At 64.1% G+C, this 17,826-nt stretch overlaps 5 non-coding genes across 5 annotated transcripts; all 5 read right to left on the minus strand.

Annotated features, from left to right (window-relative positions):
• Positions 1 to 451: 451 nt before the first annotated feature.
• On the minus strand, positions 452 to 570 carry LOC142872499 (5S ribosomal RNA). Its single transcript, XR_012920756.1, has one exon. It is a non-coding gene; the product is annotated as a 5S ribosomal RNA (ribosomal RNA).
• Positions 571 to 4,116: 3,546 nt separating this feature from the next.
• Positions 4,117 to 4,235, minus strand: LOC142872500 (5S ribosomal RNA). Its single transcript, XR_012920757.1, has one exon. It is a non-coding gene; the product is annotated as a 5S ribosomal RNA (ribosomal RNA).
• Positions 4,236 to 7,759: 3,524 nt separating this feature from the next.
• Positions 7,760 to 7,878, minus strand: LOC142872502 (5S ribosomal RNA). Its single transcript, XR_012920759.1, has one exon. It is a non-coding gene; the product is annotated as a 5S ribosomal RNA (ribosomal RNA).
• Positions 7,879 to 11,408: 3,530 nt separating this feature from the next.
• On the minus strand, positions 11,409 to 11,527 carry LOC142872503 (5S ribosomal RNA). The gene has a single exon (XR_012920760.1). It is a non-coding gene; the product is annotated as a 5S ribosomal RNA (ribosomal RNA).
• A 3,531-nt stretch (positions 11,528 to 15,058) lies between these two features.
• Positions 15,059 to 15,177, minus strand: LOC142872504 (5S ribosomal RNA). Its single transcript, XR_012920761.1, has one exon. It is a non-coding gene; the product is annotated as a 5S ribosomal RNA (ribosomal RNA).
• Positions 15,178 to 17,826: the final 2,649 nt, after the last annotated feature.

Consider the following 17,826-nt stretch of genomic DNA (forward strand, 5'->3'; position numbering starts at 1 on the left):
AAGAGAAAAGTAAAAGGAGGCCTGTGGAGCAGGTCTGGGTGTGACTCCGGATCCCCCAACATCAGGTGCCACCACCAAAGATTCCTACGTGTAGCCCATAGAACCCCAAAAGCAACGGGACGAGTTCTGGTCACATACTCCCTCAAAATGACATCCTGGCCTTCTTCTGGAACTCCCTCCCCTCTCAGACTCTCAAGGTTTCCTCCAGCGTGTCGGTTCCCACAGAGCAGACCTTTGGTCTGAGACCTGACAGTCCAGAAGCCACGCATGCTGCCGCGTGACGGCGGTGTCGCGGCTTGGGACAAGAGGAGGCCCCACGGTGCGGGCTGGGGCGCCAGGCACCGCGGCGGGCGCTGAGGGTGGGGGTGACCCCCGCCCCGGGCCGCCGCCTCGCTCCCAGAGAGGGGACAGAACAAGAGGCAAAACAAAACAAAAAAAAAAAAAAAAAAGAAGCCTACGGCACCCGGTATTCCCAGGCGGTCTCCCATCCAAGTACTAACCAGGCCCGACCCTGCTTAGCTTCCGAGACCAGACGAGATCGGGCGCGTTCAGGGTGGTGTGGCCCTAGACGGCGGAGGGCGCCCCTGCCCCGCTCAAGAAGCCGAGCCTCTCTGCGCTTCCCCGCCGCCTCCTCCCGCCCCAGGCCCCGCGCCGGCGCTGACCCGCACCGGGCGGGCCTGTTGAGTTCACCGGCCGGGTCCGGCGGGCTCCGAGGGACGGGGGTGACAGGCGGGGCGGGGCGGGGCGGGCAGGGAGCGGCGGGCCGGGGTGGGGGGCTGTCTCTCTATACACACACACACACACACACACACACACTCACACTCACTCACTCACACTCACACAAGATGCGCCTCCACGGCTGGACTCGCCAAGGTGGAGACCTTCCAGCCCCCTTCCTCTCCTCGCCTGGCCCACCCCCAGCTCGTGGCCGCCCCCGCCGCCCCCGCCGCCGCCGCCGCCGCCGCCGCCGCCGCCGCCGCCGCCGCCGATTGCGCACGCGCGGGTCGCCCGCCCTTTGACCCCAGGCAGGGGCCGCCCTCCCCGACAACCCCTTTCAGCTGCGCCCCCCACCCTGTGGGTGGGCTGCCGCCTATTCCCCCGGGCCCGGGCTGGGGCACAGCGCATGGGGGAGGGGAGCGAGTGTATGGGGCGTCTCTCTCTCTCTCTCTTGGGATGTGTCCCATGGGTGGGGTGGCGTGGTTAGTGGGGCGCTGAAGAAATCAGTCCCCTCCATCTCCTACCTCTGGAAAACGCCCAAGCCCTTGGAGAACTGCCGGCAACGCGACCGTGGGGGCCGGGACCCTCCTCTGTGTCCTCCTGTGGCCCAGTCCTAGGGGCCTGGGCCTGGCCGGGGCTGCATTGGACCCCGACCCCCCTGGCGTGTGGACTCGCTAAAAATCGGCGATTAGATATTGGATTCCAGCTTCATTGAGGTCATTTCACTAATGAGTGCACCGGAAAGAGTTTCCTAATCCATCTGTGAGGGTGGCAACTGAAAGAGAATTTTAAAGCTGACAGAATAGGCGAGGAAAGGCATAGGAGATTTCCACACCCAGTAAGGAAGCCTTTCCCGAAATGGAAGAAAGAAACGAGCAAACAGAGACACCGGTAGCCCGCCAGGATCAGAGTCTGCCCCCGAGAGAAAGTACCCTGACCAGGTTCACCCGTGGGTGGGTGGCGAGCTAGCGGCATTCAGAAGAGCGAGGCCCGCAGTCTGTGCAGAAGACACCTGCACTCGGGTGTGTGTGGCGGCACGATTCACAAGCAGCTCCAGATGTTAAGCCAAGGAGAAGCCAGGGAGTTCCCAACGCCCCAGGTGTCCTCAGCCCACGACTGGCTGCTGGGGGAATGCGAAGCCCGGCTCCTTGTCTCAGAGCGGGACAACCAGGAGGTGTGACGTACACCCCGGGGTTCCCAGGAGGATCAGGCTGAAGCTGGGACTTGGCCTGAAAGTGTCCCCTCGCACGGCCACCCCCTTCCCCTTCCTGCTCCTCTACTCCTGGTGCCCCTCCATCCAGGGGCCAGACCTTAAAGAGTCACCCGCAAGAGAATCCTGGTCCCAAAGGAGCCTTCTGGGGGACCCGTGCTGAGAGAGGTTGTGGGCATGGCCCGCTGGGGCTCTGCCCGACCCAGGGCTGAGAGATGCAACCTCCCAGCTCTGGGTCCCTGCAGGGGAAGCGTTGGCAAGCACAGGGCCAGTCCTCCAAAGGCCCAGGTGCAGGGAGCCCAGGCCAAGCAGCCTGTGGAAGAAGCCACCCCGGGAACACGACTGCAGGCCACGGCCCTTCCCACCTCCTCCTCCTCCTCCTCCTCCTGCTCCTCCACCCCCCCCCCGACCTCCCACCCCCACCCCCGACATGGCGCAGGGCTCAGAGACACCTCAGACACTTGCTACCCAAAGTGCAAAGGGCATCAGTTGCTCCTCCAAACCCCCCCCCCCCGCCCAGCAGACCGCGTTGTCCAGCCAGCCCCCGGGCCTCCCTGGGGTGCCCAGCACAAAAGTGCAGACAACCACCGGACCCTCAATCTCAGTTTTCGGATGTTTTTGCCACTCTAAGGACCCGCAGGCCAGCTGGGCCTTCTGGCAGGACAGAGAGCCCCGGAATCCGACGTGGAGAGCTGGGTGTACGTCCCCACGAGGAGGCGGTCCCCACCTCCGCGGCTCTCCCCTTGCGGGGGGGAAAAGCAGCCACGGGGCCTCAGAGAAGACACCAGGCTGGGCGCCCGCCCCACAGTGGGGGCACGTCCCCCGCAGGCCACTTAGCGACGGCCGCCGGCCGGCGGACGGTTGGGTGGCGCGAGACGCTGCGGCCGCCCTGCTACCGGGTTCCTGGGAGGGCGTCCTGGAACCAGCGTCCACACCAAGCCCTTGGAAGGCCCAGGCGACGGAGGAGCCCCGTCAGGCAGGGGCCGAGGACGGTGACGGCCCGGGCGGGGAGGAGCGTGTCAGGCAGGGGCAGAGGACGGTGACAGGTGACAGGCCGGGCGGGAAGGAGTCAGTCAGGCAGGGGCCGAGGAGGAGACGGGGCTGGGTAAGGGTTAGGGTTAGAGTCAGGGCACAAGTCACAATCGCAAAGACCTGGAAGCGACCCGAGTGCCCATCGACCCACGAGTGCGTAAATGAAATGTGGCGCGTGGACACCACGGAGTGCTATTCAGCTAGGAGGAGCAGCGGTGAGAGGGCACCTCTCGTGGTTCTCCTGGCCAGAGCTGGAACCCGTTCCAGTAAGCCAGGTAGCCCAAGAATGGACACACGAGCACCACGTGCTCGCGCTCACCAGCAAATGGGTACGAACCGACGGACACCCAAGTGGACACAGAGGAATCACCTTCATCGGGTGGGTGTCGGGCGGGTGGGGGGAGGGGATGGGCATACACCTCCATTAGGAATGGGGTGGGTGCGCACCGACTGGGGGATGGGCGCACTTGAGGCTCTGACCCGAGGGGGGAGGCTGGGAGAGGGCAACGTACCCGACCTTAACATTGGTACCCCCACAATACGCTGGAACAACATCAGAGGTTAATGAATAAGAACACAGGGGGGAGGGGGGCACGGGCAACACATGTCACCTTAATACTTGGACTCCCATCATCTGCTTGAAAAGAGAGAGAAAAGAAAATGCAATCATAGAGATAAGAGACACTTTTTAAACATAATGAATCCGAAGAGAAAAGTAAAAGGAGGCCTGTGGAGCAGGTCTGGGTGTGACTCCGGATCCCCCAACATCAGGTGCCACCACCAAAGATTCCTACGTGTAGCCCATAGAACCCCAAAAGCAACGGGACGAGTTCTGGTCACATACTCCCTCAAAATGACATCCTGGCCTTCTTCTGGAACTCCCTCCCCTCTCAGACTCTCAAGGTTTCCTCCAGCGTGTCGGTTCCCACAGAGCAGACCTTTGGTCTGAGACCTGACAGTCCAGAAGCCACGCATGCTGCCGCGTGACGGCGGTGTCGCGGCTTGGGACAAGAGGAGGCCCCACGGTGCGGGCTGGGGCGCCAGGCACCGCGGCGGGCGCTGAGGGTGGGGGTGACCCCCGCCCCGGGCCGCCGCCTCGCTCCCAGAGAGGGGACAGAACAAGAGGCAAAACAAAACAAAAAAAAAAAAAAAAAAGAAGCCTACGGCACCCGGTATTCCCAGGCGGTCTCCCATCCAAGTACTAACCAGGCCCGACCCTGCTTAGCTTCCGAGACCAGACGAGATCGGGCGCGTTCAGGGTGGTGTGGCCCTAGACGGCGGAGGGCGCCCCTGCCCCGCTCAAGAAGCCGAGCCTCTCTGCGCTTCCCCGCCGCCTCCTCCCGCCCCAGGCCCCGCGCCGGCGCTGACCCGCACCGGGCGGGCCTGTTGAGTTCACCGGCCGGGTCCGGCGGGCTCCGAGGGACGGGGGTGACAGGCGGGGCGGGGCGGGGCGGGCAGGGAGCGGCGGGCCGGGGTGGGGGGCTGTCTCTCTATACACACACACACACACACACACACACACTCACACTCACTCACTCACACTCACACAAGATGCGCCTCCACGGCTGGACTCGCCAAGGTGGAGACCTTCCAGCCCCCTTCCTCTCCTCGCCTGGCCCACCCCCAGCTCGTGGCCGCCCCCGCCGCCCCCGCCGCCGCCGCCGCCGCCGCCGATTGCGCACGCGCGGGTCGCCCGCCCTTTGACCCCAGGCAGGGGCCGCCCTCCCCGACAACCCCTTTCAGCTGCGCCCCCCACCCTGTGGGTGGGCTGCCGCCTATTCCCCCGGGCCCGGGCTGGGGCACAGCGCATGGGGGAGGGGAGCGAGTGTATGGGGCGTCTCTCTCTCTCTCTCTTGGGATGTGTCCCATGGGTGGGGTGGCGTGGTTAGTGGGGCGCTGAAGAAATCAGTCCCCTCCATCTCCTACCTCTGGAAAACGCCCAAGCCCTTGGAGAACTGCCGGCAACGCGACCGTGGGGGCCGGGACCCTCCTCTGTGTCCTCCTGTGGCCCAGTCCTAGGGGCCTGGGCCTGGCCGGGGCTGCATTGGACCCCGACCCCCCTGGCGTGTGGACTCGCTAAAAATCGGCGATTAGATATTGGATTCCAGCTTCATTGAGGTCATTTCACTAATGAGTGCACCGGAAAGAGTTTCCTAATCCATCTGTGAGGGTGGCAACTGAAAGAGAATTTTAAAGCTGACAGAATAGGCGAGGAAAGGCATAGGAGATTTCCACACCCAGTAAGGAAGCCTTTCCCGAAATGGAAGAAAGAAAGGAGCAAACAGAGACACCGGTAGCCCGCCAGGATCAGAGTCTGCCCCCGAGAGAAAGTACCCTGACCAGGTTCACCCGTGGGTGGGTGGCGAGCTAGCGGCATTCAGAAGAGCGAGGCCCGCAGTCTGTGCAGAAGACACCTGCACTCGGGTGTGTGTGGCGGCACGATTCACAAGCAGCTCCAGATGTTAAGCCAAGGAGAAGCCAGGGAGTTCCCAACGCCCCAGGTGTCCTCAGCCCACGACTGGCTGCTGGGGGAATGCGAAGCCCGGCTCCTTGTCTCAGAGCGGGACAACCAGGAGGTGTGACGTACACCCCGGGGTTCCCAGGAGGATCAGGCTGAAGCTGGGACTTGGCCTGAAAGTGTCCCCTCGCACGGCCACCCCCTTCCCCTTCCTGCTCCTCTACTCCTGGTGCCCCTCCATCCAGGGGCCAGACCTTAAAGAGTCACCCGCAAGAGAATCCTGGTCCCAAAGGAGCCTTCTGGGGGACCCGTGCTGAGAGAGGTTGTGGGCATGGCCCGCTGGGGCTCTGCCCGACCCAGGGCTGAGAGATGCAACCTCCCAGCTCTGGGTCCCTGCAGGGGAAGCGTTGGCAAGCACAGGGCCAGTCCTCCAAAGGCCCAGGTGCAGGGAGCCCAGGCCAAGCAGCCTGTGGAAGAAGCCACCCCGGGAACACGACTGCAGGCCACGGCCCTTCCCACCTCCTCCTCCTCCTCCTCCTCCTGCTCCTCCACCCCCCCCCCGACCTCCCACCCCCACCCCCGACATGGCGCAGGGCTCAGAGACACCTCAGACACTTGCTACCCAAAGTGCAAAGGGCATCAGTTGCTCCTCCAAACCCCCCCCCCCGCCCAGCAGACCGCGTTGTCCAGCCAGCCCCCGGGCCTCCCTGGGGTGCCCAGCACAAAAGTGCAGACAACCACCGGACCCTCAATCTCAGTTTTCGGATGTTTTTGCCACTCTAAGGACCCGCAGGCCAGCTGGGCCTTCTGGCAGGACAGAGAGCCCCGGAATCCGACGTGGAGAGCTGGGTGTACGTCCCCACGAGGAGGCGGTCCCCACCTCCGCGGCTCTCCCCTTGCGGGGGGGAAAAGCAGCCACGGGGCCTCAGAGAAGACACCAGGCTGGGCGCCCGCCCCACAGTGGGGGCACGTCCCCCGCAGGCCACTTAGCGACGGCCGCCGGCCGGCGGACGGTTGGGTGGCGCGAGACGCTGCGGCCGCCCTGCTACCGGGTTCCTGGGAGGGCGTCCTGGAACCAGCGTCCACACCAAGCCCTTGGAAGGCCCAGGCGACGGAGGAGCCCCGTCAGGCAGGGGCCGAGGACGGTGACGGCCCGGGCGGGGAGGAGCGTGTCAGGCAGGGGCAGAGGACGGTGACAGGTGACAGGCCGGGCGGGAAGGAGTCAGTCAGGCAGGGGCCGAGGAGGAGACGGGGCTGGGTAAGGGTTAGGGTTAGAGTCAGGGCACAAGTCACAATCGCAAAGACCTGGAAGCGACCCGAGTGCCCATCGACCCACGAGTGCGTAAATGAAATGTGGCGCGTGGACACCACGGAGTGCTATTCAGCTAGGAGGAGCAGCGGTGAGAGGGCACCTCTCGTGGTTCTCCTGGCCAGAGCTGGAACCCGTTCCAGTAAGCCAGGTAGCCCAAGAATGGACACACGAGCACCACGTGCTCGCGCTCACCAGCAAATGGGTACGAACCGACGGACACCCAAGTGGACACAGAGGAATCACCTTCATCGGGTGGGTGTCGGGCGGGTGGGGGGAGGGGATGGGCATACACCTCCATTAGGAATGGGGTGGGTGCGCACCGACTGGGGGATGGGCGCACTTGAGGCTCTGACCCGAGGGGGGAGGCTGGGAGAGGGCAACGTACCCGACCTTAACATTGGTACCCCCACAATACGCTGGAACAACATCAGAGGTTAATGAATAAGAACACAGGGGGGAGGGGGGCACGGGCAACACATGTCACCTTAATACTTGGACTCCCATCATCTGCTTGAAAAGAGAGAGAAAAGAAAATGCAATCATAGAGATAAGAGACACTTTTTAAACATAATGAATCCGAAGAGAAAAGTAAAAGGAGGCCTGTGGAGCAGGTCTGGGTGTGACTCCGGATCCCCCAACATCAGGTGCCACCACCAAAGATTCCTACGTGTAGCCCATAGAACCCCAAAAGCAACGGGACGAGTTCTGGTCACATACTCCCTCAAAATGACATCCTGGCCTTCTTCTGGAACTCCCTCCCCTCTCAGACTCTCAAGGTTTCCTCCAGCGTGTCGGTTCCCACAGAGCAGACCTTTGGTCTGAGACCTGACAGTCCAGAAGCCACGCATGCTGCCGCGTGACGGCGGTGTCGCGGCTTGGGACAAGAGGAGGCCCCACGGTGCGGGCTGGGGCGCCAGGCACCGCGGCGGGCGCTGAGGGTGGGGGAGACCCCCGCCCCGGGCCGCCGCCTAGCTCCCAGAGAGGGGACAGAACAAGAGGCAAAACAAAACAAAAAAAAAAAAAAAAAAGAAGCCTACGGCACCCGGTATTCCCAGGCGGTCTCCCATCCAAGTACTAACCAGGCCCGACCCTGCTTAGCTTCCGAGACCAGACGAGATCGGGCGCGTTCAGGGTGGTGTGGCCCTAGACGGCGGAGGGCGCCCCTGCCCCGCTCAAGAAGCCGAGCCTCTCTGCGCTTCCCCGCCGCCTCCTCCCGCCCCAGGCCCCGCGCCGGCGCTGACCCGCACCGGGCGGGCCTGTTGAGTTCACCGGCCGGGTCCGGCGGGCTCCGAGGGACGGGGGTGACAGGCGGGGCGGGGCGGGGCGGGCAGGGAGCGGCGGGCCGGGGTGGGGGGCTGTCTCTCTATACACACACACACACACACACACACACACTCACACTCACTCACTCACACTCACACAAGATGCGCCTCCACGGCTGTACTCGCCAAGGTGGAGACCTTCCAGCCCCCTTCCTCTCCTCGCCTGGCCCACCCCCAGCTCGTGGCCGCCCCCGCCGCCGCCGCCGCCGCCGCCGCCGCCGCCGCCGATTGCGCACGCGCGGGTCGCCCGCCCTTTGACCCCAGGCAGGGGCCGCCCTCCCCGACAACCCCTCTCAGCTGCGCCCCCCACCCTGTGGGTGGGCTGCCGCCTATTCCCCCGGGCCCGGGCTGGGGCACAGCGCATGGGGGAGGGGAGCGAGTGTATGGGGCGTCTCTCTCTCTCTCTCTTGGGATGTGTCCCATGGGTGGGGTGGCGTGGTTAGTGGGGCGCTGAAGAAATCAGTCCCCTCCATCTCCTACCTCTGGAAAACGCCCAAGCCCTTGGAGAACTGCCGGCAACGCGACCGTGGGGGCCGGGACCCTCCTCTGTGTCCTCCTGTGGCCCAGTCCTAGGGGCCTGGGCCTGGCCGGGGCTGCATTGGACCCCGACCCCCCTGGCGTGTGGACTCGCTAAAAATCGGCGATTAGATATTGGATTCCAGCTTCATTGAGGTCATTTCACTAATGAGTGCACCGGAAAGAGTTTCCTAATCCATCTGTGAGGGTGGCAACTGAAAGAGAATTTTAAAGCTGACAGAATAGGCGAGGAAAGGCATAGGAGATTTCCACACCCAGTAAGGAAGCCTTTCCCGAAATGGAAGAAAGAAAGGAGCAAACAGAGACACCGGTAGCCCGCCAGGATCAGAGTCTGCCCCCGAGAGAAAGTACCCTGACCAGGTTCACCCGTGGGTGGGTGGCGAGCTAGCGGCATTCAGAAGAGCGAGGCCCGCAGTCTGTGCAGAAGACACCTGCACTCGGGTGTGTGTGGCGGCACGATTCACAAGCAGCTCCAGATGTTAAGCCAAGGAGAAGCCAGGGAGTTCCCAACGCCCCAGGTGTCCTCAGCCCACGACTGGCTGCTGGGGGAATGCGAAGCCCGGCTCCTTGTCTCAGAGCGGGACAACCAGGAGGTGTGACGTACACCCCGGGGTTCCCAGGAGGATCAGGCTGAAGCTGGGACTTGGCCTGAAAGTGTCCCCTCGCACGGCCACCCCCTTCCCCTTCCTGCTCCTCTACTCCTGGTGCCCCTCCATCCAGGGGCCAGACCTTAAAGAGTCACCCGCAAGAGAATCCTGGTCCCAAAGGAGCCTTCTGGGGGACCCGTGCTGAGAGAGGTTGTGGGCATGGCCCGCTGGGGCTCTGCCCGACCCAGGGCTGAGAGATGCAACCTCCCAGCTCTGGGTCCCTGCAGGGGAAGCGTTGGCAAGCACAGGGCCAGTCCTCCAAAGGCCCAGGTGCAGGGAGCCCAGGCCAAGCAGCCTGTGGAAGAAGCCACCCCGGGAACACGACTGCAGGCCACGGCCCTTCCCACCTCCTCCTCCTCCTCCTCCTCCTGCTCCTCCACCCCCCCCCCCGACCTCCCACCCCCACCCCCGACATGGCGCAGGGCTCAGAGACACCTCAGACACTTGCTACCCAAAGTGCAAAGGGCATCAGTTGCTCCTCCAAACCCCCCCCCCCCCGCCCAGCAGACCGCGTTGTCCAGCCAGCCCCCGGGCCTCCCTGGGGTGCCCAGCACAAAAGTGCAGACAACCACCGGACCCTCAATCTCAGTTTTCGGATGTTTTTGCCACTCTAAGGACCCGCAGGCCAGCTGGGCCTTCTGGCAGGACAGAGAGCCCCGGAATCCGACGTGGAGAGCTGGGTGTACGTCCCCACGAGGAGGCGGTCCCCACCTCCGCGGCTCTCCCCTTGCGGGGGGGAAAAGCAGCCACGGGGCCTCAGAGAAGACACCAGGCTGGGCGCCCGCCCCACAGTGGGGGCACGTCCCCCGCAGGCCACTTAGCGACGGCCGCCGGCCGGCGGACGGTTGGGTGGCGCGAGACGCTGCGGCCGCCCTGCTACCGGGTTCCTGGGAGGGCGTCCTGGAACCAGCGTCCACACCAAGCCCTTGGAAGGCCCAGGCGACGGAGGAGCCCCGTCAGGCAGGGGCCGAGGACGGTGACGGCCCGGGCGGGGAGGAGCGTGTCAGGCAGGGGCAGAGGACGGTGACAGGTGACAGGCCGGGCGGGAAGGAGTCAGTCAGGCAGGGGCCGAGGAGGAGACGGGGCTGGGTAAGGGTTAGGGTTAGAGTCAGGGCACAAGTCACAATCGCAAAGACCTGGAAGCGACCCGAGTGCCCATCGACCCACGAGTGCGTAAATGAAATGTGGCGCGTGGACACCACGGAGTGCTATTCAGCTAGGAGGAGCAGCGGTGAGAGGGCACCTCTCGTGGTTCTCCTGGCCAGAGCTGGAACCCGTTCCAGTAAGCCAGGTAGCCCAAGAATGGACACACGAGCACCACGTGCTCGCGCTCACCAGCAAATGGGTACGAACCGACGGACACCCAAGTGGACACAGAGGAATCACCTTCATCGGGTGGGTGTCGGGCGGGTGGGGGGAGGGGATGGGCATACACCTCCATTAGGAATGGGGTGGGTGCGCACCGACTGGGGGATGGGCGCACTTGAGGCTCTGACCCGAGGGGGGAGGCTGGGAGAGGGCAACGTACCCGACCTTAACATTGGTACCCCCACAATACGCTGGAACAACATCAGAGGTTAATGAATAAGAACACAGGGGGGAGGGGGGCACGGGCAACACATGTCACCTTAATACTTGGACTCCCATCATCTGCTTGAAAAGAGAGAGAAAAGAAAATGCAATCATAGAGATAAGAGACACTTTTTAAACATAATGAATCCGAAGAGAAAAGTAAAAGGAGGCCTGTGGAGCAGGTCTGGGTGTGACTCCGGATCCCCCAACATCAGGTGCCACCACCAAAGATTCCTACGTGTAGCCCATAGAACCCCAAAAGCAACGGGACGAGTTCTGGTCACATACTCCCTCAAAATGACATCCTGGCCTTCTTCTGGAACTCCCTCCCCTCTCAGACTCTCAAGGTTTCCTCCAGCGTGTCGGTTCCCACAGAGCAGACCTTTGGTCTGAGACCTGACAGTCCAGAAGCCACGCATGCTGCCGCGTGACGGCGGTGTCGCGGCTTGGGACAAGAGGAGGCCCCACGGTGCGGGCTGGGGCGCCAGGCACCGCGGCGGGCGCTGAGGGTGGGGGAGACCCCCGCCCCGGGCCGCCGCCTCGCTCCCAGAGAGGGGACAGAACAAGAGGCAAAACAAAACAAAAAAAAAAAAAAAAAAGAAGCCTACGGCACCCGGTATTCCCAGGCGGTCTCCCATCCAAGTACTAACCAGGCCCGACCCTGCTTAGCTTCCGAGACCAGACGAGATCGGGCGCGTTCAGGGTGGTGTGGCCCTAGACGGCGGAGGGCGCCCCTGCCCCGCTCAAGAAGCCGAGCCTCTCTGCGCTTCCCCGCCGCCTCCTCCCGCCCCAGGCCCCGCGCCGGCGCTGACCCGCACCGGGCGGGCCTGTTGAGTTCACCGGCCGGGTCCGGCGGGCTCCGAGGGACGGGGGTGACAGGCGGGGCGGGGCGGGGCGGGCAGGGAGCGGCGGGCCGGGGTGGGGGGCTGTCTCTCTATACACACACACACACACACACACACACACTCACACTCACTCACTCACACTCACACAAGATGCGCCTCCACGGCTGGACTCGCCAAGGTGGAGACCTTCCAGCCCCCTTCCTCTCCTCGCCTGGCCCACCCCCAGCTCGTGGCCGCCCCCGCCGCCGCCGCCGCCGCCGCCGCCGCCGCCGCCGCCGATTGCGCACGCGCGGGTCGCCCGCCCTTTGACCCCAGGCAGGGGCCGCCCTCCCCGACAACCCCTCTCAGCTGCGCCCCCCACCCTGTGGGTGGGCTGCCGCCTATTCCCCCGGGCCCGGGCTGGGGCACAGCGCATGGGGGAGGGGAGCGAGTGTATGGGGCGTCTCTCTCTCTCTCTCTTGGGATGTGTCCCATGGGTGGGGTGGCGTGGTTAGTGGGGCGCTGAAGAAATCAGTCCCCTCCATCTCCTACCTCTGGAAAACGCCCAAGCCCTTGGAGAACTGCCGGCAACGCGACCGTGGGGGCCGGGACCCTCCTCTGTGTCCTCCTGTGGCCCAGTCCTAGGGGCCTGGGCCTGGCCGGGGCTGCATTGGACCCCGACCCCCCTGGCGTGTGGACTCGCTAAAAATCGGCGATTAGATATTGGATTCCAGCTTCATTGAGGTCATTTCACTAATGAGTGCACCGGAAAGAGTTTCCTAATCCATCTGTGAGGGTGGCAACTGAAAGAGAATTTTAAAGCTGACAGAATAGGCGAGGAAAGGCATAGGAGATTTCCACACCCAGTAAGGAAGCCTTTCCCGAAATGGAAGAAAGAAAGGAGCAAACAGAGACACCGGTAGCCCGCCAGGATCAGAGTCTGCCCCCGAGAGAAAGTACCCTGACCAGGTTCACCCGTGGGTGGGTGGCGAGCTAGCGGCATTCAGAAGAGCGAGGCCCGCAGTCTGTGCAGAAGACACCTGCACTCGGGTGTGTGTGGCGGCACGATTCACAAGCAGCTCCAGATGTTAAGCCAAGGAGAAGCCAGGGAGTTCCCAACGCCCCAGGTGTCCTCAGCCCACGACTGGCTGCTGGGGGAATGCGAAGCCCGGCTCCTTGTCTCAGAGCGGGACAACCAGGAGGTGTGACGTACACCCCGGGGTTCCCAGGAGGATCAGGCTGAAGCTGGGACTTGGCCTGAAAGTGTCCCCTCGCACGGCCACCCCCTTCCCCTTCCTGCTCCTCTACTCCTGGTGCCCCTCCATCCAGGGGCCAGACCTTAAAGAGTCACCCGCAAGAGAATCCTGGTCCCAAAGGAGCCTTCTGGGGGACCCGTGCTGAGAGAGGTTGTGGGCATGGCCCGCTGGGGCTCTGCCCGACCCAGGGCTGAGAGATGCAACCTCCCAGCTCTGGGTCCCTGCAGGGGAAGCGTTGGCAAGCACAGGGCCAGTCCTCCAAAGGCCCAGGTGCAGGGAGCCCAGGCCAAGCAGCCTGTGGAAGAAGCCACCCCGGGAACACGACTGCAGGCCACGGCCCTTCCCACCTCCTCCTCCTCCTCCTCCTCCTGCTCCTCCACCCCCCCCCGACCTCCCACCCCCACCCCCGACATGGCGCAGGGCTCAGAGACACCTCAGACACTTGCTACCCAAAGTGCAAAGGGCATCAGTTGCTCCTCCAAACCCCCCCCCCCCCGCCCAGCAGACCGCGTTGTCCAGCCAGCCCCCGGGCCTCCCTGGGGTGCCCAGCACAAAAGTGCAGACAACCACCGGACCCTCAATCTCAGTTTTCGGATGTTTTTGCCACTCTAAGGACCCGCAGGCCAGCTGGGCCTTCTGGCAGGACAGAGAGCCCCGGAATCCGACGTGGAGAGCTGGGTGTACGTCCCCACGAGGAGGCGGTCCCCACCTCCGCGGCTCTCCCCTTGCGGGGGGGAAAAGCAGCCACGGGGCCTCAGAGAAGACACCAGGCTGGGCGCCCGCCCCACAGTGGGGGCACGTCCCCCGCAGGCCACTTAGCGACGGCCGCCGGCCGGCGGACGGTTGGGTGGCGCGAGACGCTGCGGCCGCCCTGCTACCGGGTTCCTGGGAGGGCGTCCTGGAACCAGCGTCCACACCAAGCCCTTGGAAGGCCCAGGCGACGGAGGAGCCCCGTCAGGCAGGGGCCGAGGACGGTGACGGCCCGGGCGGGGAGGAGCGTGTCAGGCAGGGGCAGAGGACGGTGACAGGTGACAGGCCGGGCGGGAAGGAGTCAGTCAGGCAGGGGCCGAGGAGGAGACGGGGCTGGGTAAGGGTTAGGGTTAGAGTCAGGGCACAAGTCACAATCGCAAAGACCTGGAAGCGACCCGAGTGCCCATCGACCCACGAGTGCGTAAATGAAATGTGGCGCGTGGACACCACGGAGTGCTATTCAGCTAGGAGGAGCAGCGGTGAGAGGGCACCTCTCGTGGTTCTCCTGGCCAGAGCTGGAACCCGTTCCAGTAAGCCAGGTAGCCCAAGAATGGACACACGAGCACCACGTGCTCGCGCTCACCAGCAAATGGGTACGAACCGACGGACACCCAAGTGGACACAGAGGAATCACCTTCATCGGGTGGGTGTCGGGCGGGTGGGGGGAGGGGATGGGCATACACCTCCATTAGGAATGGGGTGGGTGCGCACCGACTGGGGGATGGGCGCACTTGAGGCTCTGACCCGAGGGGGGAGGCTGGGAGAGGGCAACGTACCCGACCTTAACATTGGTACCCCCACAATACGCTGGAACAACATCAGAGGTTAATGAATAAGAACACAGGGGGGAGGGGGGCACGGGCAACACATGTCACCTTAATACTTGGACTCCCATCATCTGCTTGAAAAGAGAGAGAAAAGAAAATGCAATCATAGAGATAAGAGACACTTTTTAAACATAATGAATCCGAAGAGAAAAGTAAAAGGAGGCCTGTGGAGCAGGTCTGGGTGTGACTCCGGATCCCCCAACATCAGGTGCCACCACCAAAGATTCCTACGTGTAGCCCATAGAACCCCAAAAGCAACGGGACGAGTTCTGGTCACATACTCCCTCAAAATGACATCCTGGCCTTCTTCTGGAACTCCCTCCCCTCTCAGACTCTCAAGGTTTCCTCCAGCGTGTCGGTTCCCACAGAGCAGACCTTTGGTCTGAGACCTGACAGTCCAGAAGCCACGCATGCTGCCGCGTGACGGCGGTGTCGCGGCTTGGGACAAGAGGAGGCCCCACGGTGCGGGCTGGGGCGCCAGGCACCGCGGCGGGCGCTGAGGGTGGGGGTGACCCCCGCCCCGGGCCGCCGCCTCGCTCCCAGAGAGGGGACAGAACAAGAGGCAAAACAAAACAAAAAAAAAAAAAAAAAAGAAGCCTACGGCACCCGGTATTCCCAGGCGGTCTCCCATCCAAGTACTAACCAGGCCCGACCCTGCTTAGCTTCCGAGACCAGACGAGATCGGGCGCGTTCAGGGTGGTGTGGCCCTAGACGGCGGAGGGCGCCCCTGCCCCGCTCAAGAAGCCGAGCCTCTCTGCGCTTCCCCGCCGCCTCCTCCCGCCCCAGGCCCCGCGCCGGCGCTGACCCGCACCGGGCGGGCCTGTTGAGTTCACCGGCCGGGTCCGGCGGGCTCCGAGGGACGGGGGTGACAGGCGGGGCGGGGCGGGGCGGGCAGGGAGCGGCGGGCCGGGGTGGGGGGCTGTCTCTCTATACACACACACACACACACACACACACACTCACACTCACTCACTCACACTCACACAAGATGCGCCTCCACGGCTGGACTCGCCAAGGTGGAGACCTTCCAGCCCCCTTCCTCTCCTCGCCTGGCCCACCCCCAGCTCGTGGCCGCCCCCGCCGCCGCCGCCGCCGCCGCCGCCGCCGCCGCCGCCGATTGCGCACGCGCGGGTCGCCCGCCCTTTGACCCCAGGCAGGGGCCGCCCTCCCCGACAACCCCTTTCAGCTGCGCCCCCCACCCTGTGGGTGGGCTGCCGCCTATTCCCCCGGGCCCGGGCTGGGGCACAGCGCATGGGGGAGGGGAGCGAGTGTATGGGGCGTCTCTCTCTCTCTCTCTTGGGATGTGTCCCATGGGTGGGGTGGCGTGGTTAGTGGGGCGCTGAAGAAATCAGTCCCCTCCATCTCCTACCTCTGGAAAACGCCCAAGCCCTTGGAGAACTGCCGGCAACGCGACCGTGGGGGCCGGGACCCTCCTCTGTGTCCTCCTGTGGCCCAGTCCTAGGGGCCTGGGCCTGGCCGGGGCTGCATTGGACCCCGACCCCCCTGGCGTGTGGACTCGCTAAAAATCGGCGATTAGATATTGGATTCCAGCTTCATTGAGGTCATTTCACTAATGAGTGCACCGGAAAGAGTTTCCTAATCCATCTGTGAGGGTGGCAACTGAAAGAGAATTTTAAAGCTGACAGAATAGGCGAGGAAAGGCATAGGAGATTTCCACACCCAGTAAGGAAGCCTTTCCCGAAATGGAAGAAAGAAAGGAGCAAACAGAGACACCGGTAGCCCGCCAGGATCAGAGTCTGCCCCCGAGAGAAAGTACCCTGACCAGGTTCACCCGTGGGTGGGTGGCGAGCTAGCGGCATTCAGAAGAGCGAGGCCCGCAGTCTGTGCAGAAGACACCTGCACTCGGGTGTGTGTGGCGGCACGATTCACAAGCAGCTCCAGATGTTAAGCCAAGGAGAAGCCAGGGAGTTCCCAACGCCCCAGGTGTCCTCAGCCCACGACTGGCTGCTGGGGGAATGCGAAGCCCGGCTCCTTGTCTCAGAGCGGGACAACCAGGAGGTGTGACGTACACCCCGGGGTTCCCAGGAGGATCAGGCTGAAGCTGGGACTTGGCCTGAAAGTGTCCCCTCGCACGGCCACCCCCTTCCCCTTCCTGCTCCTCTACTCCTGGTGCCCCTCCATCCAGGGGCCAGACCTTAAAGAGTCACCCGCAAGAGAATCCTGGTCCCAAAGGAGCCTTCTGGGGGACCCGTGCTGAGAGAGGTTGTGGGCATGGCCCGCTGGGGCTCTGCCCGACCCAGGGCTGAGAGATGCAACCTCCCAGCTCTGGGTCCCTGCAGGGGAAGCGTTGGCAAGCACAGGGCCAGTCCTCCAAAGGCCCAGGTGCAGGGAGCCCAGGCCAAGCAGCCTGTGGAAGAAGCCACCCCGGGAACACGACTGCAGGCCACGGCCCTTCCCACCTCCTCCTGCTCCTCCACCCCCCCCCCGACCTCCCACCCCCACCCCCGACATGGCGCAGGGCTCAGAGACACCTCAGACACTTGCTACCCAAAGTGCAAAGGGCATCAGTTGCTCCTCCAAACCCCCCCCCCCCCGCCCAGCAGACCGCGTTGTCCAGCCAGCCCCCGGGCCTCCCTGGGGTGCCCAGCACAAAAGTGCAGACAACCACCGGACCCTCAATCTCAGTTTTCGGATGTTTTTGCCACTCTAAGGACCCGCAGGCCAGCTGGGCCTTCTGGCAGGACAGAGAGCCCCGGAATCCGACGTGGAGAGCTGGGTGTACGTCCCCACGAGGAGGCGGTCCCCACCTCCGCGGCTCTCCCCTTGCGGGGGGGAAAAGCAGCCACGGGGCCTCAGAGAAGACACCAGGCTGGGCGCCCGCCCCACAGTGGGGGCACGTCCCCCGCAGGCCACTTAGCGACGGCCGCCGGCCGGCGGACGGTTGGGTGGCGCGAGACGCTGCGGCCGCCCTGCTACCGGGTTCCTGGGAGGGCGTCCTGGAACCAGCGTCCACACCAAGCCCTTGGAAGGCCCAGGCGACGGAGGAGCCCCGTCAGGCAGGGGCCGAGGACGGTGACGGCCCGGGCGGGGAGGAGCGTGTCAGGCAGGGGCAGAGGACGGTGACAGGTGACAGGCCGGGCGGGAAGGAGTCAGTCAGGCAGGGGCCGAGGAGGAGACGGGGCTGGGTAAGGGTTAGGGTTAGAGTCAGGGCACAAGTCACAATCGCAAAGACCTGGAAGCGACCCGAGTGCCCATCGACCCACGAGTGCGTAAATGAAATGTGGCGCGTGGACACCACGGAGTGCTATTCAGCTAGGAGGAGCAGCGGTGAGAGGGCACCTCTCGTGGTTCTCCTGGCCAGAGCTGGAACCCGTTCCAGTAAGCCAGGTAGCCCAAGAATG

This window comes from Microcebus murinus, chromosome 8 (genome assembly GCF_040939455.1).
Source record: "Microcebus murinus isolate Inina chromosome 8, M.murinus_Inina_mat1.0, whole genome shotgun sequence".
NCBI lineage: Eukaryota > Metazoa > Chordata > Mammalia > Primates > Cheirogaleidae > Microcebus > Microcebus murinus.